This window comes from Lemur catta, chromosome X (assembly GCF_020740605.2).
Source record: "Lemur catta isolate mLemCat1 chromosome X, mLemCat1.pri, whole genome shotgun sequence".
Taxonomy (NCBI): domain Eukaryota; kingdom Metazoa; phylum Chordata; class Mammalia; order Primates; family Lemuridae; genus Lemur; species Lemur catta.
This window is the reverse complement of record NC_059155.1, coordinates 53,519,740-53,544,928: the sequence shown is the minus strand read 5'-3', so window position 1 is coordinate 53,544,928 and position 25,189 is coordinate 53,519,740. Positions and strand designations below refer to the sequence as shown.

At 60.4% G+C, this 25,189-nt stretch overlaps 1 long non-coding RNA gene across 1 annotated transcript; it reads left to right on the top strand.

Annotated features, from left to right (window-relative positions):
• The first annotated feature begins 20,579 nt into the window (after positions 1 to 20,579).
• LOC123628404 lies at positions 20,580 to 23,013 on the top strand. The gene is made up of 3 exons (XR_006731626.1): positions 20,580 to 20,783; positions 20,976 to 21,005; positions 22,554 to 23,013. It is a non-coding gene; the product is annotated as an uncharacterized LOC123628404 (long non-coding RNA).
• The last annotated feature ends 2,176 nt before the right edge of the window (positions 23,014 to 25,189 follow it).

Below are 25,189 nucleotides of genomic sequence, written 5' to 3'. Positions count from 1 at the left end.
GCAGCCTTGCGCAGACTCAGACTTGAGCTAGTTGCTTGGTGTCCCCTCTGAGGGAGACTCCTGCCTCCAGTCCGGTGGCTGCGTGTGTGTGTGGGGGGGGGCGTTCGGGCCCTTCCTGACTGTGTGGAGGCTTGCACCTGTCAGGCCGAGGTGGTCACCTGCCTCTGAACCTCCGGGTTTGGGGGAAGGCCGAGTCCCGCAGTAACATGACGTGCAGGCCAGCACCCACCGTGAGCAGCACGTCGCCCCCGGGGAGCGGGCCTAAGACCGGAGGCCTCCTGTGCCGTCACAGTGGCCGTGACTCCGTGTCCTTTGCCTGTGAAGTCTTGGAAGAGCAGGGAGCCCAGGAAAATGGAGAGGCCTGAAGGCCTGGGTAAGGCAGGCTGGCTGAACGCTACTAATGGTCCTGGGTCTCTTGGCCCATGTGAGTTTGGTGGGCAGCCTGGGACACTTGGAGGCAGTTTCCTTTCCTCTCCACCTTTTGTCCTTCTCCTCGGTTTTCACTTTTTCTTTCTCTTTCTCTTTCTTTTTTTATTTTTATTTTTATTTTTTTCACACTGCAAAGGGCGGAGGAACACACGCCGGAGTGCCCGGGGTAAGAGACGTGGTTGGCATTTGTGGAGCCATACCGCCATCAAGCGGAAACTGTTTGTGGCAACGGGGGCCAGCTGGGCAGCAGTGCTGGGGAAAGCCCAGGGGAGGGAAAGAGATAGGGAGGTGGGGGTCCCGAGGGTGAAGCCGGAGAAGGAACTCCTGCCTGGGTGCCCCTTCCCAGATCGGCACCCTGGCTCCACGGCAGGGGACGAGTCTCCGAAACGGAGGGCAGGCAGGGGCATGCCGCCGTGGCTTCCTCTGGCAGGCTCCAGGAACTGCCAGGCAGCAATGGCCCCGCCCCCAGGACCCCAGAGCTCCTGCGTCCCCGGGGAGGAAAGGGGCCTGCGGGCCCGCTGTGGCCCCACACAGGGGCACCCCGTCCTCCCCACCAAGGAGACCAGAGTCAGCGGCCCCCAGTCTCTGCAGTCAGTGGTCAGCGACTTCCCCTAGGCCCACCCCAAAATGGCTGACAGGGAAGCTCCGCCCCCCCCCCCCCCCCCCCCCCCGCTTCCCGGGGCTGCCGGGTCTGGGGGCTGCCCCTCCGCGCCGCCGGTTTTCTCCCAGGGCCCCTAGAGCTCCTGCTTCCTCAGCGGGTGCCGCTGGGGGGCACAGCTCGTTCTAGGCCTCTGACCCCGGGGTGGGGGAATCCCTGGCTTGGGCAGAGTCCACGGAGCCCAGCACATCCTTGCTGATCCCTGCGCAGGGCAGAAGCAGAAGCCCAGCTTGGCTCCCTGGCAGCCTGGGGTTTTCAGAAACACTTTCCGCTGGATGGCACTGTGACTCCAGAAATGGCACTCACCCTCTTCCCCGCCGCCCCACCCCCACCCCGCCCCCACAGCCTTCCTCTCCCTCCTTTTCCTGCCAGAGAAACCGGCGGCCCAGGAGCACCCATCTCACCTTCCCTTCCACAAGGGCTCCTCACCAGCTTGGCCACTTTGCGGCAGACTTGCCAGAGCAGCCAGCCTCTCCCCTTCCTCCCTCCCTCTGGCTTCCTCTCTAGGTAGGGGGTGCCGGGGTAACAGGGAGCGCAGTCTCTTGCTCCTGTGCGCTGCCCGTGCGCCTAAGTAGACAGCTCCCTCGTGGCCAGGGTGCCAAGGTCTGCATCCAAAGCGGCCAGGTCCAGCAGGGGCCCAGACGTCCTTGGCCCACCCTGCAGACCGACCGGGCTCAGGTCGGGTGCCAGGAGGGGGCGCCTCGGCCTCCCGCTACCTGCCTGCCTGGACCCCAGGCCCTCCTTCGCGCCCAGGGGTGGGCGATTCGGGATGGCATTCACAGGTGGCTCTCCCCGAGGGACACGTGGCTTGCTCCACGGAGCACAGTGCGCTCACTGGGGTGCAGCGGCTCCCCGGTTGGCCTCCTTTCGGGGTCTTTCCGGCCACGGGCATGGGTGGCCAGGCTCGGGGGCTTCAATTCGGCAGCGGCAGCGTGGCCCCGTGTCATGCCCAGCTTTGCTGGGCCCCCTCCGCGTTTTCGCCTTGGCGTGGGAGTGGAGGTTGAGGCCGGGGTGCCTTGGAGGGCGGGGGCGGGGGCTGGGTGGGATCGGATGCCTTGGTTTCATCCCTAGATGTCTCTGCTCTTCATCCTGATCTCTGGTGCTGGCCAACTCTTCGGACAGGAAAATACATGCGATGGCGGTGGACAAATCATGCGCCCACTGTAGGTTGTGCAGGCAGACTCGCCAAAGCAGGCAGCCAGAGGGAGCGGGGCCTTGTGACGGAGCCCACTGGGATGCAAAGCCGCGGTCACCTTGCTATGAAGGTTTCCTACCCTCCCCCTGACCCTCCAGAGCCTGGAGAGTACTGCTCTCCGGACACTCTGAATGTGGTCTTCCTGCCCTTGTTAGGACAAGTCTACCCCGATGCGTGGGCCGCACGCTGGCTGATGAGTCCCCTCACCGGACGGGGGGCGGGGGGGAGTGGCTTGCGTCCCTGGGAAGCCTGCGGGCCGCCACATACACACACGCACAGGCACTCGCACACATGCACACACGGAAACACACACACATACACACAGAGACACACACAGAGAAAGCACTGACATCGGCCACACACACACACTCACACACACACTCATACACACAGAGACGCACACAGAGAAAGAGGGGGAGAGAGAGAGAAGAAAACTCACGCACGCACAGACACGTGGGCCCAAACGCACTCACGCGTGCGCACACACACACAGGCACCCACCCGCCGGCAAGAGACTGCCCGCAGACTCTCCCATCTGGGTTCCCAGTCCGGTGCGGGCAACCCTTCTAGGCCCCAAGGCTGGGTACACGCATGCAGTCGATTGGGCAACTCTGGCCTCCTCTGCGAAGTGAAGGAAAGCGTTCTGGCGTGGCGTGGGCCCTGGAGGGGGGTGTGAAGGCGGAGGGAGGGTCCCGGGTAAACCCCGGTAAGTAGGGACGCCAGTGTGGAGTAGAGGCAGAGGCAGTGCCCCGTGGAGCCGTGGCCCTGTGTGAAGCCAGGGCACTCTGGGGTATGTGGTGGCCCTTCCCTGGCCCGCTCTGTAGGCCAGGGCAGCCTTGCGCAGACTCAGACTTGAGCTAGTTGCTTGGTGTCCCCTCTGAGGGAGACTCCTGCCTCCAGTCCGGTGGCTGCGTGTGTGTGTGGGGGGGGGGGGGGCGTTCGGGCCCTTCCTGACTGTGTGGAGGCTTGCACCTGTCAGGCCGAGGTGGTCACCTGCCTCTGAACCTCCGGGTTTGGGGGAAGGCCGAGTCCCGCAGTAACATGACGTGCAGGCCAGCACCCACCGTGAGCAGCACGTCGCCCCCGGGGAGCGGGCCTAAGACCGGAGGCCTCCTGTGCCGTCACAGTGGCCGTGACTCCGTGTCCTTTGCCTGTGAAGTCTTGGAAGAGCAGGGAGCCCAGGAAAATGGAGAGGCCTGAAGGCCTGGGTAAGGCAGGCTGGCTGAACGCTACTAATGGTCCTGGGTCTCTTGGCCCATGTGAGTTTGGTGGGCAGCCTGGGACACTTGGAGGCAGTTTCCTTTCCTCTCCACCTTTTGTCCTTCTCCTCGGTTTTCACTTTTTCTTTCTCTTTCTCTTTCTTTTTTTATTTTTATTTTTATTTTTTTCACACTGCAAAGGGCGGAGGAACACACGCCGGAGTGCCCGGGGTAAGAGACGTGGTTGGCATTTGTGGAGCCATACCGCCATCAAGCGGAAACTGTTTGTGGCAACGGGGGCCAGCTGGGCAGCAGTGCTGGGGAAAGCCCAGGGGAGGGAAAGAGATAGGGAGGTGGGGGTCCCGAGGGTGAAGCCGGAGAAGGAACTCCTGCCTGGGTGCCCCTTCCCAGATCGGCACCCTGGCTCCACGGCAGGGGACGAGTCTCCGAAACGGAGGGCAGGCAGGGGCATGCCGCCGTGGCTTCCTCTGGCAGGCTCCAGGAACTGCCAGGCAGCAATGGCCCCGCCCCCAGGACCCCAGAGCTCCTGCGTCCCCGGGGAGGAAAGGGGCCTGCGGGCCCGCTGTGGCCCCACACAGGGGCACCCCGTCCTCCCCACCAAGGAGACCAGAGTCAGCGGCCCCCAGTCTCTGCAGTCAGTGGTCAGCGACTTCCCCTAGGCCCACCCCAAAATGGCTGACAGGGAAGCTCCGCCCCCCCGCTTCCCGGGGCTGCCGGGTCTGGGGGCTGCCCCTCCGCGCCGCCGGTTTTCTCCCAGGGCCCCTAGAGCTCCTGCTTCCTCAGCGGGTGCCGCTGGGGGGCACAGCTCGTTCTAGGCCTCTGACCCCGGGGTGGGGGAATCCCTGGCTTGGGCAGAGTCCACGGAGCCCAGCACATCCTTGCTGATCCCTGCGCAGGGCAGAAGCAGAAGCCCAGCTTGGCTCCCTGGCAGCCTGGGGTTTTCAGAAACACTTTCCGCTGGATGGCACTGTGACTCCAGAAATGGCACTCACCCTCTTCCCCGCCGCCCCACCCCCACCCCGCCCCCACAGCCTTCCTCTCCCTCCTTTTCCTGCCAGAGAAACCGGCGGCCCAGGAGCACCCATCTCACCTTCCCTTCCACAAGGGCTCCTCACCAGCTTGGCCACTTTGAGGCAGACTTGCCAGAGCAGCCAGCCTCTCCCCTTCCTCCCTCCCTCTGGCTTCCTCTCTAGGTAGGGGGTGCCGGGTAACAGGGAGCGCAGTCTCTTGCTCCTGTGCGCTGCCCGTGCGCCTAAGTAGACAGCTCCCTCGTGGCCAGGGTGCCAAGGTGTGCATCCAAAGCGGCCAGGTCCAGCAGGGGCCCAGACGTCCTTGGCCCACCCTGCAGACCGACCGGGCTCAGGTCGGGTGCCAGGAGGGGGCGCCTCGGCCTCCCGCTACCTGCCTGCCTGGACCCCAGGCCCTCCTTCGCGCCCAGGGGTGGGCGATTCGGGATGGCATTCACAGGTGGCTCTCCCCGAGGGACACGTGGCTTGCTCCACGGAGCACAGTGCGCTCACTGGGGTGCAGCGGCTCCCCGGTTGGCCTCCTTTCGGGGTCTTTCCGGCCACGGGCATGGGTGGCCAGGCTCGGGGGCTTCAATTCGGCAGCGGCAGCGTGGCCCCGTGTCACGCCCAGCTTTGCTGGGCCCCCTCCGCGTTTTCGCCTTGGCGTGGGAGTGGAGGTTTGTTAGAACCGGTTCCCCGTTCCGCCCCAGGAACAGAATGGCAGAGTCCAAGGCTGCAAAAGGCAAAGGAGTTTATTGGCTGGCTCGAGCCAGGGTCCAAGTCCCAGAGCACCAACGCAGTGGTCTCTTTACGAACTAGGACCCCGCTCAATGGGACATATGCCCTTTTATACTTTTGCTATAGCTTGTTACAAAAGATTGTCCAATATTGATTGCCCAAACCCACACACACACCCCCTGCACAAGCCGTCTACCTGCGATTAGGAACGTTGTCCTGGCTGTTAGGCTGTTTACGTGCTGATCATGCCTCGGCCCCTTTATCAGTAAGTTGTTTGTAGTCACCCCCCCCCCCCCAGGGCCTGGGCCTTGTTTACCAAGCATTTGAGTAAGCAAGCACCGCTTCTAGTCACCCCCCCAGGGCCTGGGCCTTGTTTACCAAGCATTTGAGTAAGCAAGCACCGTTCACAGAAGCGGAATTTGGCCGTTAGCTATAAGCAAATTATTTTACTTTTCAACACACTTAGTTCAATGAAATAGCATAACACACTTGAAATAGCACAACACACTTGTAGGGGCTGCAAATTATTTCTGCTCTTCATTCCCCCCTTTTTCTTGTTCATAGGAGCTCTCCTGCTCGTATTTGGCTTATGGGCCTCTTGTGTCTCTCATTTGTAAGCTCTGGTACTGCTGTCGCAAAACCATTAATTGTACAGTGTTAACCCGTTCTTTTACAAAGGCAACCAGCCTATTTAGGATACATGGCCCGAGAGTGAGAATGAGCAGGATTACAATTAGGGGTCCTAGTATAGTGGAAAGCAAAGTAGTTAGCCAAGGGGAGCTATTGAACTATGACTCAAACCATCCTTCTCTTTGTTCACGCTCACGCTTTCGCTTTGCTAGTCCCTCTATGACTACTCCAGTGTGGTTAGCGTAAAAGTAGCACTCTTCTCCAAGGGCCGCACATAGCCCTCCCTGTTGGAGGAATACAAGGTCCAGTCCCCTCCGGTTTTGCAGCACCACCTCAGACAGTGAGCTTAGGGACTTTTCTAAAAGAGAGATGGATTTTTCAATTCTGGTTATGTCTTCATCTACGGCAGCCCTTAGATGGTCAAATCCTCTATGTTGCATGGCTAAGGCTGAGATGCTTGTCCCTGCTCCTATTACACCCAGGCCAAAAAGGGTAGCTACGGTTATTGCTGTAAGGGGCTCTCTCCTTTTTCTAGCTAACCTGGCTCTGCCTGTGCCCTTTGTCCATGCATCGTATACTATATCTTCTTGATGGTAAATAACCTTAGGGAATACTAACACCTGGACACAGAATTCCTTAGACTCATTAAACACAGACAGACTAAGACATGGAGTCAGGCCTACTTCAGAACAGAGCCACCACCCATTGAGTGCTGGAACGATCCATTTTGTCTTTACAGTCCGGTTTACCAAAGGGTGGATTTTGGCACAGAACTGTGTATGAGTGGGGGTTACCTTTCCTATACAGATTCCACTCTTGGCAACTACCTGAAGTGTTAGCCCGGGGCCCTTGTGGTCCCATATGCAAGATCCAGGGGCTTCTTCCTCTGAGTAGTTGAAGGGAGCAGTTAATCCAACTGCTTCATAGAAAGGGGGTCTAATATCATAGCATAACCAGCAAGCTGCCGTAGCATTGGGGTCGGAGCGATTTAAAGCCCCATATGCCGCGATCAGCATTTTCCATAAAGGGTCCTGTGGTTCTTGCACTTTCCATAGAAGGTTCTTTGCTACCGGAGCCTGTGTTCTGGGGGCCACCTGAGTTGCCTCTGAAGGTATAAGTGGGGTGCTGGTGGGTTTCTGGGTTGTCGGGCACTGGGTATACTGTTTTTCTGTCAGCACCCTATTGGGCCCTACAGCGCCTTGGATGGGAGAAACCCGCAGCTTGATTTGTATTACAGTGCCTCGCCCCCCTTTGCTGTGATCATAGAGGGTGAATCCCCAATATAATCCCGTGACCCACCGTCTGTCCTTCTTTCCTTCCTCCGTAAACCTCACACGTACTAAGTTACAGTCAGAGGCATACCTGGTTCGTGAGCACGGCCGGACAAAAGACATTTCGATGAGAAGAGATTGGACCTGCCATTTCCACTCTCCATCATTGGTGGTCACACATCTCCAGGATGCACAGTAGAGGGACTCAATTCCCCCGCATGTGCGTCTCATTTCCCCTGTTCTAAATCCTGGACATACGAAAAACCCATTTCTACTTAACTCTATCCGGGCCTGGCGTTGAGTAAATTCGCCATCTTGGCGCCACACCATCAACCTTTAGGGCAGTGGGGGTGACAAGAATAATCTGAAAAGGTCCCTTCCACCTGGGCTCTAGGGTGTTGTTATTATGCCTTTTCACCCATACCCAGTCTCCCGGCTGGTAGAGGTACCCGGTATCCTCTCTCTTCCCCTCTTGGGTTGTCTGGTAAAAAGCTCAGAGCGCAGGCCAAATCTGGCCCTGAACTCCCTGTAGAGCCTGTACAGCCTGTAGCACCTCTCTTGGGGCTTCAGGCGCAGCCCCAAAAGTTATTTTTGGCACTACTGGTGGAGGAGCACCATACACAATCTCAAAGGGGGTTAGGCCTAAATGATAGGGGGTGTTCCGTGCTCGGAACAGGGTGAAGGGAAGGAGGGTCACCCAGTCTCCGCCAGTCTCTAGGACCAATTTAGTCGAAGTCTCCTTTAGAGTTCTGTTCATTCTTTCTACCTGCCCCAAGCTCTGGGGATTATATGCACAATGTAATTTCCAATCTGTCCCCAGCGCCCGGGCTAGTCCCTGACTAACTTGACTTGTGAAGGCTGGTCCATTGTCAGACCCTATGCTCTCTGGCAGCCCATACCTGGGAACTATTTCCTCTAATATTTTCTTTGCCACTATTAAAGCAGTTTCTCCTTTAGTAGGAAAGGCCTCTGCCCACCCTGAGAAGGTATCTACCATGACCAGTAAGTATTTGTACCCATTTTTCCCTGGTCTTACCTCTGTAAAATCTATTTCCCAAAACAACCCTGGTTGCCTCCCCCGTTCCCTGGTACCTGTATGGGTCCCTCTGACCTTCTCCGGCTGCATAACCTGGCAGACACGGCAGTTTTTTACAATGTCCTCTGCCGTCTTCTCTTGTGATTTGAATCTGAGTCGTGCCGTGGCCAGCAGCTGTAACATCTTCTTTTTGCCAAGATGCGTTGTCTGGTGCAAGTGCCCTAGTAGGTGATTCCCTAAGGCCTCAGGGACTATCAGGCGATGTTCTCCGTCTTGGAACCAGCCGTCCTTGTTCGGCATCGCCTGCAGCTTTTCTGTGGCCCACCTTATGTCCGTGCTGGAATAGTCCGGTTGGGGGGGCATCTTTCCCATCCCAGGGGGTGGCAAGCTCAGATGCAAAACATCGGTTAGTACCGGCCCTTCCGCAGCCCTTTTTGCCTCAATGTCCGCGGCCCGGTTGCCCCTGGTCTCAAGGGAGTCCCCCCTCTGGTGCCCCGGGGTATGGACTACAGCCACTGCCTTGGGTAGCAGGATGGCTTCCAGTAATTGGAGTATCTCCGATTTGTGCTTAATTTCCTTGCCTTCAGCTGTAATGAAGCCCCTTTCCCTATAGAGGGCTCCGTGTATATGCACTGTCCCGAAGGCATAGCGGCTGTCAGTATACACCGTCAGCCTCTTCCCCTGGGCCCGGCGAAGGGCTTCTGTCAATGCAACCAGTTCAGCCTTCTGGGCCGAGGTCCCCTGTGGAAGGCGTGTGGCCCAGATAAGCCTGCCTTGCTCATCTACTATAGCCGCCCCTGCGTACCTGTGTCCGTCCCGGACGAAGCTGCTCCCATCCGTGAACCAGGTCAGGTCGCTGTTTGTGAGGGGGCGGTCTTGCAGGTCACTCCGGGCCATCTGGGTCTCGGCCAGGATCTCAAGGCAGCTATGTTCAGGCATTGTTGGCACCGAATCTGGCAGAAGCGTGGCTGGGTTCAGGATGGCAGGAGTCCGGAATCCGATGCGAGGGGCGTCTAACAGAAATCCCTGGTAGTGAGTCAGCCTCGCGTTTGTGATCCATCGTCCCGGCGGCTGCTTCAAGATCCCCTCTATGGCGTGAGGGGTGGTGATGTGCAGACGCTGGCCCAGGGTGAGCTTGTCGGCGTCTTTGACCAGCAAAGCGGTAGCTGCAATGATTCGCAGGCACGCAGGCCACCCTGCTGCCACCGGGTCTAGCTTTTTGGACAGGTACGCTACTGGCCGTTTCCAAGGTCCTAATGTCTGCGTAAGCACCCCCTTGGCTATTCCCTTTCTCTCATCTATAAACAGGTGGAACTCCTTTGTGAGGTCAGGGAGCGCCAAGGCCGGGGCCTCTAACATAGCTTTTTTTAGGGCCCGGAAGGCGTCTTCCATCTGCATAGTCCATTCCCATTTCTGGCCCACTTTACAGCCTTCATATAAGGGCCGAGCTTTTTCTGCAAAACCTGGGATCCAGAGACGGCAGTACCCTACTGACCCCAGGAATTCTCGCACTTCTTGACATGAAGTTGGGGTGGGAATCCCTAACACAGTCTGTTTCATTGCCTCAGTCAGCCATCGCTGACCTCCTTTTATTTTATATCCTAGATAAGTGACTTCTTTGCAGATCTGGGCCTTTTTAGCACTGGCCCGATATCCCCGTTCACTTAGCACCCTAAGCAGGTCCTTAGTGCCTTTCAAGCAGGTCTGTGGGGTTGGGGCAGCTAGTAGCAGATCATCTACATACTGCAGCAAAGTCACTTTTGGGTGGTTGGCACGGTATTCACCCAAGTCGTCATGAAGGGCCTCATTGAACAAGGTGGGTGAGTTCTTAAACCCTTGAGGCAGCCTTGTCCAGGTCAGTTGCCCCTGAATTCCCCTTTCCATGGCTGCAAGTAGGATCTTAGCCATCTCCTTATTTGCCTTACGTGCCTCACCCGCCTGGAACTTCCTATCTTCCTGTCTCATTCTTTCTAACTTCTCTTCCGGCGTCTCCCTATTATTATAGACTTTTTCTGCCACTTCCAGCAGGTCTTTCAAAGTTTTCTCACTCAGCCTTTCTATTTTTTGCACTTTATGCCTAATGTCCGGGGCTGCCTGGTTAACAAAAGCCATCATTACTGCCGCCTTGCTCTCTTCTGCAGTGGGATCTATGGGAGTGTACTGTCTGAAAGCCTCCATAATCCTTTCTAGATAAGCCGCTGGACTCTCCTCGGGCCCCTGCCGAACATCCCCTACCTTAGCCAAATTGGTCGGCTTCCGTGCCGCCGCCCGGAGACCGGCCATCAGAGTCTGGCGGTAGACCCGGAGACGCTCCCTACCTTCAGCCTCATTGTAGTCCCATGGCGGCCGTTCAAGGGGAAAGGTCTGGTCGATGACCCGAGGGTTGACAGTAGGCCTGCCGTCCTCTCCAGGAACTAACTTTCGAGCCTCCCCCTGGATTCGCTCCCTCTCCTCCGTGGTAAAGAGAACCTTAAGTAACTGTTGGCAGTCGTCCCATGTGGGCTGATGAGTGAAAAGGACAGAATCTAAAAGGTTAATTAGATCTCTCGGATTATCAGAGAAATTTGCATTTTGAGATTTCCAATTATAAAGATCACTGGTGGAGAAGGGCCAGTACTGATGTGCCTGCTCCCCATCCACTCCCGGGGGTCCCACGGCCCTCAAGGGAAGCGCCCTCACTGGTTCAAGATCTGGAGTTTGTCCAGTCCATTGTCTAGTGCCGTACGCCGGCCCCCCCCCCCCCCGTCGGAGGCCCCATCTTCCCCTGGGCCGCAGGAGCCGCCTGGGCCCCCTGGGCCACCCTGGGATCATAAGGTGGGGGTGTATGCCACTCTAGGTCTATTAAATCTGGATATAGATTAGAGTCTGGCAGCACAGGTGACCCTGTGGGCTGAGGATCCTGCACCCCACTCTTCTTTATCTCTTTGGTAACTAGGGCTTGTGTCTTCTTCCTTGATGCTGGCAGGAGGGCCCTTAGCCAAGGTGGCGGATCCTGGACCAAGTCTTGCCAGACTATAATATAGGGGGCTTGGTCCAGATGACCGTGATGACCAAAGACTATCCCTTTTATTTTTTCAATAAGCTCAGCATCAAATGTTCCTTCCTGTGGCCATCCTACCCCGAAGGCTGGCCACTCTGCCTCACACAAAGTGATAAATTTATTTTTCTTTATATCCAAGGAAAGACTGTGTGCCCTTTCCTTAACAATTTTGAAATGATCAATGAGGATAGATAGAGGCGTTGTCTGAGTCTGTCCCATGCTCACAAGGGTATCAGGGGAGGGAGTTCTTTCAGGTGTCCGCCTGGCTGCGTCCCTCGCGGGAACTTAGGCGCGTCTTGGCTAAGGTGTACCAGTATAGAGCCCGGGCCCAGTCACTCCTTTTTAGGGGAGTGAATCACCGTTATGCCGTACGACGTCGCCACAGAACCGCAGGTTAGGACCCACTCAGATTCCGTAGCCGTGGCCGTGGAACCTCATACAGTCACACTTCATTCACTCAGTCAGACAGACAGACTTTACCTCTTAGAAGGGCGGGTCGATCCGGAGCCACGCTAGGACTCCCACTACGACCCAGTAGAAGAATGTAAATGCACACTTCTGTGGAGTACTCCAAGACTGGGGTGTTACAGTGTATAGACCGACACCAAACACCAGGGCTAGTGAACAGAGGAGGAAGAGCTGCACCCAGAACACTGCACCTTCCAAGACCAGGCGCGTCATAGAAGCGAAAAACACAGACGAGACGACGAAGTAACGACAACGGGGAACAAAGACAAAATGACAGACAGCGGCCCCAGACTTATCCCCGCTTGGGGAGCCTCCCGCTAGTGACAGACAAAAGACAAACAAGGAAACAACAGACAACTTAGCCGGCTACCGTTTGGATTCCTCGTCAAACGGATCCACCTGGTTTCGCCTTTCCAAACACTGTTTCCACCTAGTGGCCCCGGACTTATCTCCCCTCTCGGGAGTGCCTCCCACTGACTACCGAGTGGCCCCGGACTCATCTCCCCTCACGGGAGTGCCTTCCACTGACTGCCGAGTGGCCCCGGACTCATCTCCCCTCACGGGAGTGCCTTCCACTGACTACCGAGTGGCCCTGGACTTATCTCCCCTCTGGGGAGTGCCTCCCACTGACTGCCGAGTGGCCCCGGATTTATCCCCCTCTCGGGAGTGCCTTCCACTGACTGGAAACAAAAAGAAGCGAAACCAACCGTGGGGGTGACAGACGTCTCCTGTCACTCCCGACCGGCGACCCACCAGCGCGTCCGCCTAAGTCTTCTGCCGGTCTCTTCCCAGGGCCCAATCACCTACACCGTACGGATTTTAAGAGTTCCAACTCCTCCTTGGCTCCGGATTCTGTTCCGGGGGTTTGGGGATCCCGGACGAGCCCCCAAAATGTTAGAACCGGTTCCCCGTTCCGCCCCAGGAACAGAATGGCAGAGTCCAAGGCTGCAAAAGGCAAAGGAGTTTATTGGCTGGCTCGAGCCAGGGTCCAAGTCCCAGAGCACCAACGCAGTGGTCTCTTTACGAACTAGGACCCCGCTCAATGGGACATATGCCCTTTTATACTTTTGCTATAGCTTGTTACGAAAGATTGTCCAATATTGATTGCCCAAACCCACACACACACCCCCTGCACAAGCCGTCTACCTGCGATTAGGAACGTTGTCCTGGCTGTTAGGCTGTTTACCTGCTGATCATGCCTCGGCCCCTTTATCAGTAAGTTGTTTGTAGTCACCCCCCCCCCCAGGGCCTGGGCCTTGTTTACCAAGCATTTGAGTAAGCAAGCACCGCTTCTAGTCACCCCCCCAGGGCCTGGGCCTTGTTTACCAAGCATTTGAGTAAGCAAGCACCGTTCACAGAAGCGGAATTTGGCCGTTAGCTATAAGCAAATTATTTTACTTTTCAACACACTTAGTTCAATGAAATAGCATAACACACTTGAAATAGCACAACACACTTGTAGGGGCTGCAAATTATTTCTGCTCTTGAGGTTGAGGCCGGGGTGCCTTGGAGGGCGGGGGCGGGGGCTGGGTGGGATCGGATGCCTTGGTTTCATCCCTAGATGTCTCTGCTCCTCATCCTGATCTCTGGTGCTGGCCAACTCTTCGGCCAGGAAAATACATGCGATGGCGGTGGACAAATCATGCCCCCACTGTAGGTTGTGCAGGCAGACTCGCCAAAGCAGGCAGCCAGAGGGAGCGGGCCCTTGTGACTGAGCCCTTTGGGATGCAAAGCCGCGGTCACCTTGCTATGAAGGTTTCCTACCCTCCCCCTGACCCTCCAGAGCCTGGAGAGTACTGCTGTCCGGACACTCTGAATGTGGTCTTCCTGCCCTTGTTAGGACAAGTCTACCCCGATGCGTGGGCCGCACCCTGGCTGATGAGTCCCCTCACGGGACGGGGGTCGGGGGGAGTGGCTTGCGTCCCTGGGAAGCCTGCGGGCCGCCACATACACACACGCACAGGCACTCGCACACATGCACACACGGAAACACACACACATACACACAAAGACACACACAGAGAAAGCACTGACATCGGCCACACACACACACTCACACACACACTCATACACACAGAGACGCACACAGAGAAAGAGGGGGAGAGAGAGAGAAGAAAACTCACGCACGCACAGACACGTGGGCCCAAACGCACTCACGCGTGCGCACACACACACAGGCACCCACCCGCCGGCAAGAGACTGCCCGCAGACTCTCCCATCTGGGTTCCCAGTCCGGTGCGGGCAACCCTTCTAGGCCCCAAGGCTGGGTACACGCATGCAGTCGATTGGGCAACTCTGGCCTCCTTGCGAAGTGAAGGAAAGCGTTCTGGCGTGGCGTGGGCCCTGGAGGGGGCTGTGAAGGCGGAGGGAGGGTCCCGGGTAAACCCGGGTAAGTAGGGACGCCAGTGTGGAGTAGAGGCAGAGGCAGTGCCCCGTGGAGCCGTGGCCCTGTGTGAAGCCAGGGCACTCTGGGGTATGTGGTGGCCCTTCCCTGGCCCGCTCTGTAGGCCAGGGCAGCCTTGCGCAGACTCAGACTTGAGCTAGTTGCTTGGTGTCCCCTCTGAGGGAGACTCCTGCCTCCAGTCCGGTGGCTGCGTGTGTGTGTGGGGGGGGAGGGGGCGTTCGGGCCCTTCCTGACTGTGTGGAGGCTTGCACCTGTCAGGCCGAGGTGGTCACCTGCCTCTGAACCTCCGGGTTTGGGGGAAGGCCGAGTCCCGCAGTAACATGACGTGCAGGCCAGCACCCACCGTGAGCAGCACGTCGCCCCCGGGGAGCGGGCCTAAGACCGGAGGCCTCCTGTGCCGTCACAGTGGCCGTGACTCCGTGTCCTTTGCCTGTGAAGTCTTGGAAGAGCAGGGAGCCCAGGAAAATGGAGAGGCCTGAAGGCCTGGGTAAGGCAGGCTGGCTGAACGCTACTAATGGTCCTGGGTCTCTTGGCCCATGTGAGTTTGGAGGGCAGCCTGGGACACTTGGAGGCAGTTTCCTTTCCTCTCCACCTTTTGTCCTTCTCCTCGGTTTTCACTTTTTCTTTTTCTTTCTCTTTCTTTTTTTATTTTTATTTTTATTTTTTTCACACTGCAAAGGGCGGAGGAACACACGCCGCAGTGCCCGGGGTAAGAGACGTGGTTGGCATTTGTGGAGCCATACCGCCATCAAGCGGAAACTGTTTGTGGCAACGGGGGCCAGCTGGGCAGCAGTGCTGGGGAAAGCCCAGGGGAGGGAAAGAGATAGGGAGGTGGGGGTCCCGAGGGTGAAGCCGGAGAAGGAACTCCTGCCTGGGTGCCCCTTCCCAGATCGGCACCCTGGCTCCACGGCAGGGGACGAGTCTCCGAAACGGAGGGCAGGCAGGGGCATGCCGCCGTGGCTTCCTCTGGCAGGCTCCAGGAACTGCCAGGCAGCAATGGCCCCGCCCCCAGGACCCCAGAACTCCTGCGTCCCCGGGGAGGAAAGGGGCCTGCGGGCCCGCTGTGGCCCCACACAGGGGCACCCCGTCCTCCCCACCAAGGAGACCAGAGTCAGCGGCCCCCAGTCTCTGCAGTCAGTGGTCAGCGACTTCCCCTAGGCCCACCCCAAAATGGCTGACAGGGAAGCCCCGCCCCCCCGCTTCCCGGGGCTGCCGGGTCTGGGGGCTGCCCCTCCGCGCCGCCGGTTTTCTCCCAGGGCCCCTAGAGCGCCTGCTTCCTCAGCGGGTGCCGCTGGGGGGCACAGCTCGTTCTAGGCCTCTGACCCCGGGGTGGGGGAATCCCTGGCTTGGGCAGAGTCCACGGAGCCCAGCACATCCTTGCTGATCCCTGCGCAGGGCAGAAGCAGAAGCCCAGCTTGGCTCCCTTGCAGCCTGGGGTTTTCAGAAACACTTTCCGCTGGATCGCACTGTGACTCCAGAAATGGCACTCACTCTCTTCCCCGCCGCCCCACCCCCACCCCGCCCCCACAGCCTTCCTCTCCCTCCTTTTCCTGCCAGAGAAACCGGCGGCCCAGGAGCACCCATCTCACCTTCCCTTCCACAAGGGCTCCTCACCAGCTTGGCCACTTTGAGGCAGACTTGCCAGAGCAGCCAGCCTCTCCCCTTCCTCCCTCCCTCTGGCTTCCTCTCTAGGTAGGGGGTGCCGGGTAACAGGGAGCGCAGTCTCTTGCTCCTGTGCGCTGCCCGTGCGCCTAAGTAGACAGCTCCCTCGTGGCCAGGGTGCCAAGGTGTGCATCCAAAGCGGCCAGGTCCAGCAGGGGCCCAGACGTCCTTGGCCCACCCTGCAGACCGACCGGGCTCAGGTCGGGTGCCAGGAGGGGGCGCCTCGGCCTCCCGCTACCTGCCTGCCTGGACCCCAGGCCCTCCTTCGCGCCCAGGGGTGGGCGATTCGGGATGGCATTCACAGGTGGCTCTCCCCGAGGGACACGTGGCTTGCTCCACGGAGCACAGTGCGCTCACTGGGGTGCAGCGGCTCCCCGGTTGGCCTCCTTTCGGGGTCTTTCCGGCCACGGGCATGGGTGGCCAGGCTCGGGGGCTTCAATTCGGCAGCGGCAGCGTGGCCCCGTGTCATGCCCAGCTTTGCTGGGCCCCCTCCGCGTTTTCGCCTTGGCGTGGGAGTGGAGGTTGAGGCCGGGGTGCCTTGGAGGGCGGGGGCGGGGGCTGGGTGGGATCGGATGCCTTGGTTTCATCCCTAGATGTCTCTGCTCTTCATCCTGATCTCTGGTGCTGGCCAACTCTTCGGACAGGAAAATACATGCGATGGCGGTGGACAAATCATGCGCCCACTGTAGGTTGTGCAGGCAGACTCGCCAAAGCAGGCAGCCAGAGGGAGCGGGGCCTTGTGACGGAGCCCACTGGGATGCAAAGCCGCGGTCACCTTGCTATGAAGGTTTCCTACCCTCCCCCTGACCCTCCAGAGCCTGGAGAGTACTGCTCTCCGGACACTCTGAATGTGGTCTTCCTGCCCTTGTTAGGACAAGTCTACCCCGATGCGTGGGCCGCACGCTGGCTGATGAGTCCCCTCACCGGACGGGGGGCGGGGGGAGTGGCTTGCGTCCCTGGGAAGCCTGCGGGCCGCCACATACACACACGCACAGGCACTCGCACACATGCACACACGGAAACACACACACATACACACAGAGACACACACAGAGAAAGCACTGACATCGGCCACACACACACACTCACACACACACTCATACACACAGAGACGCACACAGAGAAAGAGGGGGAGAGAGAGAGAAGAAAACTCACGCACGCACAGACACGTGGGCCCAAACGCACTCACGCGTGCGCACACACACACAGGCACCCACCCGCCGGCAAGAGACTGCCCGCAGACTCTCCCATCTGGGTTCCCAGTCCGGTGCGGGCAACCCTTCTAGGCCCCAAGGCTGGGTACACGCATGCAGTCGATTGGGCAACTCTGGCCTCCTCTGCGAAGTGAAGGAAAGCGTTCTGGCGTGGCGTGGGCCCTGGAGGGGGCTGTGAAGGCGGAGGGAGGGTCCCGGGTAAACCCGGGTAAGTAGGGACGCCAGTGTGGAGTAGAGGCAGAGGCAGTGCCCCGTGGAGCCGTGGCCCTGTGTGAAGCCAGGGCACTCTGGGGTATGTGGTGGCCCTTCCCTGGCCCGCTCTGTAGGCCAGGGCAGCCTTGCGCAGACTCAGACTTGAGCTAGTTGCTTGGTGTCCCCTCTGAGGGAGACTCCTGCCTTCAGTCCGGTGGCTGCGTGTGTGTGTGGGGGGGGGGGGCGTTCGGGCCCTTCCTGACTGTGTGGAGGCTTGCACCTGTCAGGCCGAGGTGGTCACCTGCCTCTGAACCTCCGGGTTTGGGGGAAGGCCGAGTCCCGCAGTAACATGACGTGCAGGCCAGCACCCACCGTGAGCAGCACGTCGCCCCCGGGGAGCGGGCCTAAGACCGGAGGCCTCCTGTGCCGTCACAGTGGCCGTGACTCCGTGTCCTTTGCCTGTGAAGTCTTGGAAGAGTAGGGAGCCCAGGAAAATGGAGAGGCCTGAAGGCCTGGGTAAGGCAGGCTGGCTGAACGCTACTAATGGTCCTGGGTCTCTTGGCCCATGTGAGTTTGGTGGGCAGCCTGGGACACTTGGAGGCAGTTTCCTTTCCTCTCCACCTTTTGTCCTTCTCCTCGGTTTTCACTTTTTCTTTCTCTTTCTCTTTCTCTTTCTTTTTTTATTTTTATTTTTATTTTTTTCACACTGCAAAGGGCGGAGGAACACACGCCGGAGTGCCCGGGGTAAGAGACGTGGTTGGCATTTGTGGAGCCATACCGCCATCAAGCGGAAACTGTTTGTGGCAACGGGGGCCAGCTGGGCAGCAGTGCTGGGGAAAGCCCAGGGGAGGGAGAGAGATAGGGAGGTGGGGGTCCCGAGGGTGAAGCCGGAGAAGGAACTCCTGCCTGGGTGCCCCTTCCCAGATCGGCACCCTGGCTCCACGGCAGGGGACGAGTCTCCGAAACGGAGGGCAGGCAGGGGCATGCCGCCGTGGCTTCCTCTGGCAGGCTCCAGGAACTGCCAGGCAGCAATGGCCCCGCCCCCAGGACCCCAGAGCTCCTGCGTCCCCGGGGAGGAAAGGGGCCTGCGGGCCCGCTGTGGCCCCACACAGGGGCACCCCGTCCTCCCCACCAAGGAGACCAGAGTCAGCGGCCCCCAGTCTCTGCAGTCAGTGGTCAGCGACTTCCCCTAGGCCCACCCCAAAATGGCTGACAGGGAAGCTCCGCCCCCCCCCGCTTCCCGGGGCTGCCGGGTCTGGGGGCTGCCCCTCCGCGCCGCCGGTTTTCTCCCAGGGCCCCTAGAGCTCCTGCTTCCTCAGCGGGTGCCGCTGGGGGGCACAGCTCGTTCTAGGCCTCTGACCCCGGGGTGGGGGAATCCCTGGCTTGGGCAGAGTCCACGGAGCCCAGCACATCCTTGCTGATCCCTGCGCAGGGCAGAAGCAGAAGCCCAGCTTGGCTCCCTGGCAGCCTGGGGTTTTCAGAAACACTTTCCGCTGGATGGCACTGTGACTCCAGAAATGGCACTCACCCTCTTCCCCGCCGCCCCACCCCCACCCCGCCCCCACAGCCTTCCTCTCCCTCCTTTTCCTGCCAGAGAAACCGGCGGCCCAGGAGCACCCATCTCACCTTCCCTTCCACAAGGGCTCCTCACCAGCTTGGCCACTTTGAGGCAGACTTGCCAGAGCAGCCAGCCTCTCCCCTTCCTCCCTCCCTCTGGCTTCCTCTCTAGGTAGGGGGTGCCGGGTAACAGGGAGCGCAGTCTCTTGCTCCTGTGCGCTGCCCGTGCGCCTAAGTAGACAGCTCCCTCGTGGCCAGGGTGCCAAGGTGTGCATCCAAAGCGGCCAGGTCCAGCAGGGGCCCAGACGTCCTTGGCCCACCCTGCAGACCGACCGGGCTCAGGTCGGGTGCCAGGAGGGGGCGCCTCGGCCTCCCGCTACCTGCCTGCCTGGACCCCAGGCCCTCCTTCGCGCCCAGGGGTGGGCGATTCGGGATGGCATTCACAGGTGGCTCTCCCCGAGGGACACGTGGCTTGCTCCACGGAGCACAGTGCGCTCACTGGGGTGCAGCGGCTCCCCGGTTGGCCTCCTTTCGGGGTCTTTCCGGCCACGGGCATGGGTGGCCAGGCTCGGGGGCTTCAATTCGGCAGCGGCAGCGTGGCCCCGTGTCATGCCCAGCTTTGCTGGGCCCCCTCCGCGTTTTCGCCTTGGCGTGGGAGTGGAGGTTGAGGCCGGGGTGCCTTGGAGGGCGGGGGCGGGGGCTGGGTGGGATCGGATGCCTTGGTTTCATCCCTAGATGTCTCTGCTCTTCATCCTGATCTCTGGTGCTGGCCAACTCTTCGGACAGGAAAATACATGCGATGGCGGTGGACAAATCATGCGCCCACTGTAGGTTGTGCAGGCAGACTCGCCAAAGCAGGCAGCCAGAGGGAGCGGGGCCTTGTGACGGAGCCCACTGGGATGCAAAGCCGCGGTCACCTTGCTATGAAGGTTTCCTACCCTCCCCCTGACCCTCCAGAGCCTGGAGAGTACTGCTCTCCGGACACTCTGAATGTGGTCTTCCTGCCCTTGTTAGGACAAGTCTACCCCGATGCGTGGGCCGCACGCTGGCTGATGAGTCCCCTCACCGGACGGGGGGCGGGGGGAGTGGCTTGCGTCCCTGGGAAGCCTGCGGGCCGCCACATACACACACGCACAGGCACTCGCACACATGCACACACGGAAACACACACACATACACACAGAGACACACACAGAGAAAGCACTGACATCGGCCACACACACACACTCACACACACACTCATACACACAGAGACGCACACAGAGAAAGAGGGGGAGAGAGAGAGAAGAAAACTCACGCACGCACAGACACGTGGGCCCAAACGCACTCACGCGTGCGCACACACACACAGGCACCCACCCGCCGGCAAGAGACTGCCCGCAGACTCTCCCATCTGGGTTCCCAGTCCGGTGCGGGCAACCCTTCTAGGCCCCAAGGCTGGGTACACGCATGCAGTCGATTGGGCAACTCTGGCCTCCTCTGCGAAGTGAAGGAAAGCGTTCTGGCGTGGCGTGGGCCCTGGAGGGGGGTGTGAAGGCGGAGGGAGGGTCCCGGGTAAACCCCGGTAAGTAGGGACGCCAGTGTGGAGTAGAGGCAGAGGCAGTGCCCCGTGGAGCCGTGGCCCTGTGTGAAGCCAGGGCACTCTGGGGTATGTGGTGGCCCTTCCCTGGCCCGCTCTGTAGGCCAGGGCAGCCTTGCGCAGACTCAGACTTGAGCTAGTTGCTTGGTGTCCCCTCTGAGGGAGACTCCTGCCTCCAGTCCGGTGGCTGCGTGTGTGTGTGTGGGGGGGGCGTTCGGGCCCTTCCTGACTGTGTGGAGGCTTGCACCTGTCAGGCCGAGGTGGTCACCTGCTTCTGAACCTCCGGGTTTGGGGGAAGGCCGAGTCCCGCAGTAACATGACGTGCAGGCCAGCACCCACCGTGAGCAGCACGTCGCCCCCGGGGAGCGGGCCTAAGACCGGAGGCCTCCTGTGCCGTCACAGTGGCCGTGACTCCGTGTCCTTTGCCTGTGAAGTCTTGGAAGAGCAGGGAGCCCAGGAAAATGGAGAGGCCTGAAGGCCTGGGTAAGGCAGGCTGGCTGAACGCTACTAATGGTCCTGGGTCTCTTGGCCCATGTGAGTTTGGTGGGCAGCCTGGGACACTTGGAGGCAGTTTCCTTTCCTCTCCACCTTTTGTCCTTCTCCTCGGTTTTCACTTTTTCTTTCTCTTTCTCTTTCTTTTTTTATTTTTATTTTTATTTTTTTCACACTGCAAAGGGCGGAGGAACACACGCCGGAGTGCCCGGGGTAAGAGACGTGGTTGGCATTTGTGGAGCCATACCGCCATCAAGCGGAAACTGTTTGTGGCAACGGGGGCCAGCTGGGCAGCAGTGCTGGGGAAAGCCCAGGGGAGGGAGAGAGATAGGGAGGTGGGGGTCCCGAGGGTGAAGCCGGAGAAGGAACTCCTGCCTGGGTGCCCCTTCCCAGATCGGCACCCTGGCTCCACGGCAGGGGACGAGTCTCCGAAACGGAGGGCAGGCAGGGGCATGCCGCCGTGGCTTCCTCTGGCAGGCTCCAGGAACTGCCAGGCAGCAATGGCCCCGCCCCCAGGACCCCAGAGCTCCTGCGTCCCCGGGGAGGAAAGGGGCCTGCGGGCCCGCTGTGGCCCCACACAGGGGCACCCCGTCCTCCCCACCAAGGAGACCAGAGTCAGCGGCCCCCAGTCTCTGCAGTCAGTGGTCAGCGACTTCCCCTAGGCCCACCCCAAAATGGCTGACAGGGAAGCTCCGCCCCCCCCCGCTTCCCGGGGCTGCCGGGTCTGGGGGCTGCCCCTCCGCGCCGCCGGTTTTCTCCCAGGGCCCCTAGAGCTCCTGCTTCCTCAGCGGGTGCCGCTGGGGGGCACAGCTCGTTCTAGGCCTCTGACCCCGGGGTGGGGGAATCCCTGGCTTGGGCAGAGTCCACGGAGCCCAGCACATCCTTGCTGATCCCTGCGCAGGGCAGAAGCAGAAGCCCAGCTTGGCTCCCTGGCAGCCTGGGGTTTTCAGAAACACTTTCCGCTGGATGGCACTGTGACTCCAGAAATGGCACTCACCCTCTTCCCCGCCGCCCCACCCCCACCCCGCCCCCACAGCCTTCCTCTCCCTCCTTTTCCTGCCAGAGAAACCGGCGGCCCAGGAGCACCCATCTCACCTTCCCTTCCACAAGGGCTCCTCACCAGCTTGGCCACTTTGAGGCAGACTTGCCAGAGCAGCCAGCCTCTCCCCTTCCTCCCTCCCTCTGGCTTCCTCTCTAGGTAGGGGGTGCCGGGTAACAGGGAGCGCAGTCTCTTGCTCCTGTGCGCTGCCCGTGCGCCTAAGTAGACAGCTCCCTCGTGGCCAGGGTGCCAAGGTGTGCATCCAAAGCGGCCAGGTCCAGCAGGGGCCCAGACGTCCTTGGCCCACCCTGCAGACCGACCGGGCTCAGGTCGGGTGCCAGGAGGGGGCGCCTCGGCCTCCCGCTACCTGCCTGCCTGGACCCCAGGCCCTCCTTCGCGCCCAGGGGTGGGCGATTCGGGATGGCATTCACAGGTGGCTCTCCCCGAGGGACACGTGGCTTGCTCCACGGAGCACAGTGCGCTCACTGGGGTGCAGCGGCTCCCCGGTTGGCCTCCTTTCGGGGTCTTTCCGGCCACGGGCATGGGTGGCCAGGCTCGGGGGCTTCAATTCGGCAGCGGCAGCGTGGCCCCGTGTCATGCCCAGCTTTGCTGGGCCCCCTCCGCGTTTTCGCCTTGGCGTGGGAGTGGAGGTTGAGGCCGGGGTGCCTTGGAGGGCGGGGGCGGGGGCTGGGTGGGATCGGATGCCTTGGTTTCATCCCTAGATGTCTCTGCTCTTCATCCTGATCTCTGGTGCTGGCCAACTCTTCGGACAGGAAAATACATGCGATGGCGGTGGACAAATCATGCGCCCACTGTAGGTTGTGCAGGCAGACTCGCCAAAGCAGGCAGCCAGAGGGAGCGGGGCCTTGTGACGGAGCCCACTGGGATGCAAAGCCGCGGTCACCTTGCTATGAAGGTTTCCTACCCTCCCCCTGACCCTCCAGAGCCTGGAGAGTACTGCTCTCCGGACACTCTGAATGTGGTCTTCCTGCCCTTGTTAGGACAAGTCTACCCCGATGCGTGGGCCGCACGCTGGCTGATGAGTCCCCTCACCGGACGGGGGGCGGGGGGAGTGGCTTGCGTCCCTGGGAAGCCTGCGGGCCGCCACATACACACACGCACAGGCACTCGCACACATGCACACACGGAAACACACACACATACACACAGAGACACACACAGAGAAAGCACTGACATCGGCCACACACACACACTCACACACACACTCATACACACAGAGACGCACACAGAGAAAGAGGGGGAGAGAGAGAGAAGAAAACTCACGCACGCACAGACACGTGGGCCCAAACGCACTCACGCGTGCGCACACACACACAGGCACCCACCCGCCGGCAAGAGACTGCCCGCAGACTCTCCCATCTGGGTTCCCAGTCCGGTGCGGGCAACCCTTCTAGGCCCCAAGGCTGGGTACACGCATGCAGTCGATTGGGCAACTCTGGCCTCCTCTGCGAAGTGAAGGAAAGCGTTCTGGCGTGGCGTGGGCCCTGGAGGGGGGTGTGAAGGCGGAGGGAGGGTCCCGGGTAAACCCCGGTAAGTAGGGACGCCAGTGTGGAGTAGAGGCAGAGGCAGTGCCCCGTGGAGCCGTGGCCCTGTGTGAAGCCAGGGCACTCTGGGGTATGTGGTGGCCCTTCCCTGGCCCGCTCTGTAGGCCAGGGCAGCCTTGCGCAGACTCAGACTTGAGCTAGTTGCTTGGTGTCCCCTCTGAGGGAGACTCCTGCCTCCAGTCCGGTGGCTGCGTGTGTGTGTGGGGGGGGGGGGGGCGTTCGGGCCCTTCCTGACTGTGTGGAGGCTTGCACCTGTCAGGCCGAGGTGGTCACCTGCCTCTGAACCTCCGGGTTTGGGGGAAGGCCGAGTCCCGCAGTAACATGACGTGCAGGCCAGCACCCACCGTGAGCAGCACGTCGCCCCCGGGGAGCGGGCCTAAGACCGGAGGCCTCCTGTGCCGTCACAGTGGCCGTGACTCCGTGTCCTTTGCCTGTGAAGTCTTGGAAGAGCAGGGAGCCCAGGAAAATGGAGAGGCCTGAAGGCCTGGGTAAGGCAGGCTGGCTGAACGCTACTAATGGTCCTGGGTCTCTTGGCCCATGTGAGTTTGGTGGGCAGCCTGGGACACTTGGAGGCAGTTTCCTTTCCTCTCCACCTTTTGTCCTTCTCCTCGGTTTTCACTTTTTCTTTCTCTTTCTCTTTCTTTTTTTATTTTTATTTTTATTTTTTTCACACTGCAAAGGGCGGAGGAACACACGCCGGAGTGCCCGGGGTAAGAGACGTGGTTGGCATTTGTGGAGCCATACCGCCATCAAGCGGAAACTGTTTGTGGCAACGGGGGCCAGCTGGGCAGCAGTGCTGGGGAAAGCCCAGGGGAGGGAAAGAGATAGGGAGGTGGGGGTCCCGAGGGTGAAGCCGGAGAAGGAACTCCTGCCTGGGTGCCCCTTCCCAGATCGGCACCCTGGCTCCACGGCAGGGGACGAGTCTCCGAAACGGAGGGCAGGCAGGGGCATGCCGCCGTGGCTTCCTCTGGCAGGCTCCAGGAACTGCCAGGCAGCAATGGCCCCGCCCCCAGGACCCCAGAGCTCCTGCGTCCCCGGGGAGGAAAGGGGCCTGCGGGCCCGCTGTGGCCCCACACAGGGGCACCCCGTCCTCCCCACCAAGGAGACCAGAGTCAGCGGCCCCCAGTCTCTGCAGTCAGTGGTCAGCGACTTCCCCTAGGCCCACCCCAAAATGGCTGACAGGGAAGCTCCGCCCCCCCGCTTCCCGGGGCTGCCGGGTCTGGGGGCTGCCCCTCCGCGCCGCCGGTTTTCTCCCAGGGCCCCTAGAGCTCCTGCTTCCTCAGCGGGTGCCGCTGGGGGGCACAGCTCGTTCTAGGCCTCTGACCCCGGGGTGGGGGAATCCCTGGCTTGGGCAGAGTCCACGGAGCCCAGCACATCCTTGCTGATCCCTGCGCAGGGCAGAAGCAGAAGCCCAGCTTGGCTCCCTGGCAGCCTGGGGTTTTCAGAAACACTTTCCGCTGGATGGCACTGTGACTCCAGAAATGGCACTCACCCTCTTCCCCGCCGCCCCACCCCCACCCCGCCCCCACAGCCTTCCTCTCCCTCCTTTTCCTGCCAGAGAAACCGGCGGCCCAGGAGCACCCATCTCACCTTCCCTTCCACAAGGGCTCCTCACCAGCTTGGCCACTTTGAGGCAGACTTGCCAGAGCAGCCAGCCTCTCCCCTTCCTCCCTCCCTCTGGCTTCCTCTCTAGGTAGGGGGTGCCGGGTAACAGGGAGCGCAGTCTCTTGCTCCTGTGCGCTGCCCGTGCGCCTAAGTAGACAGCTCCCTCGTGGCCAGGGTGCCAAGGTGTG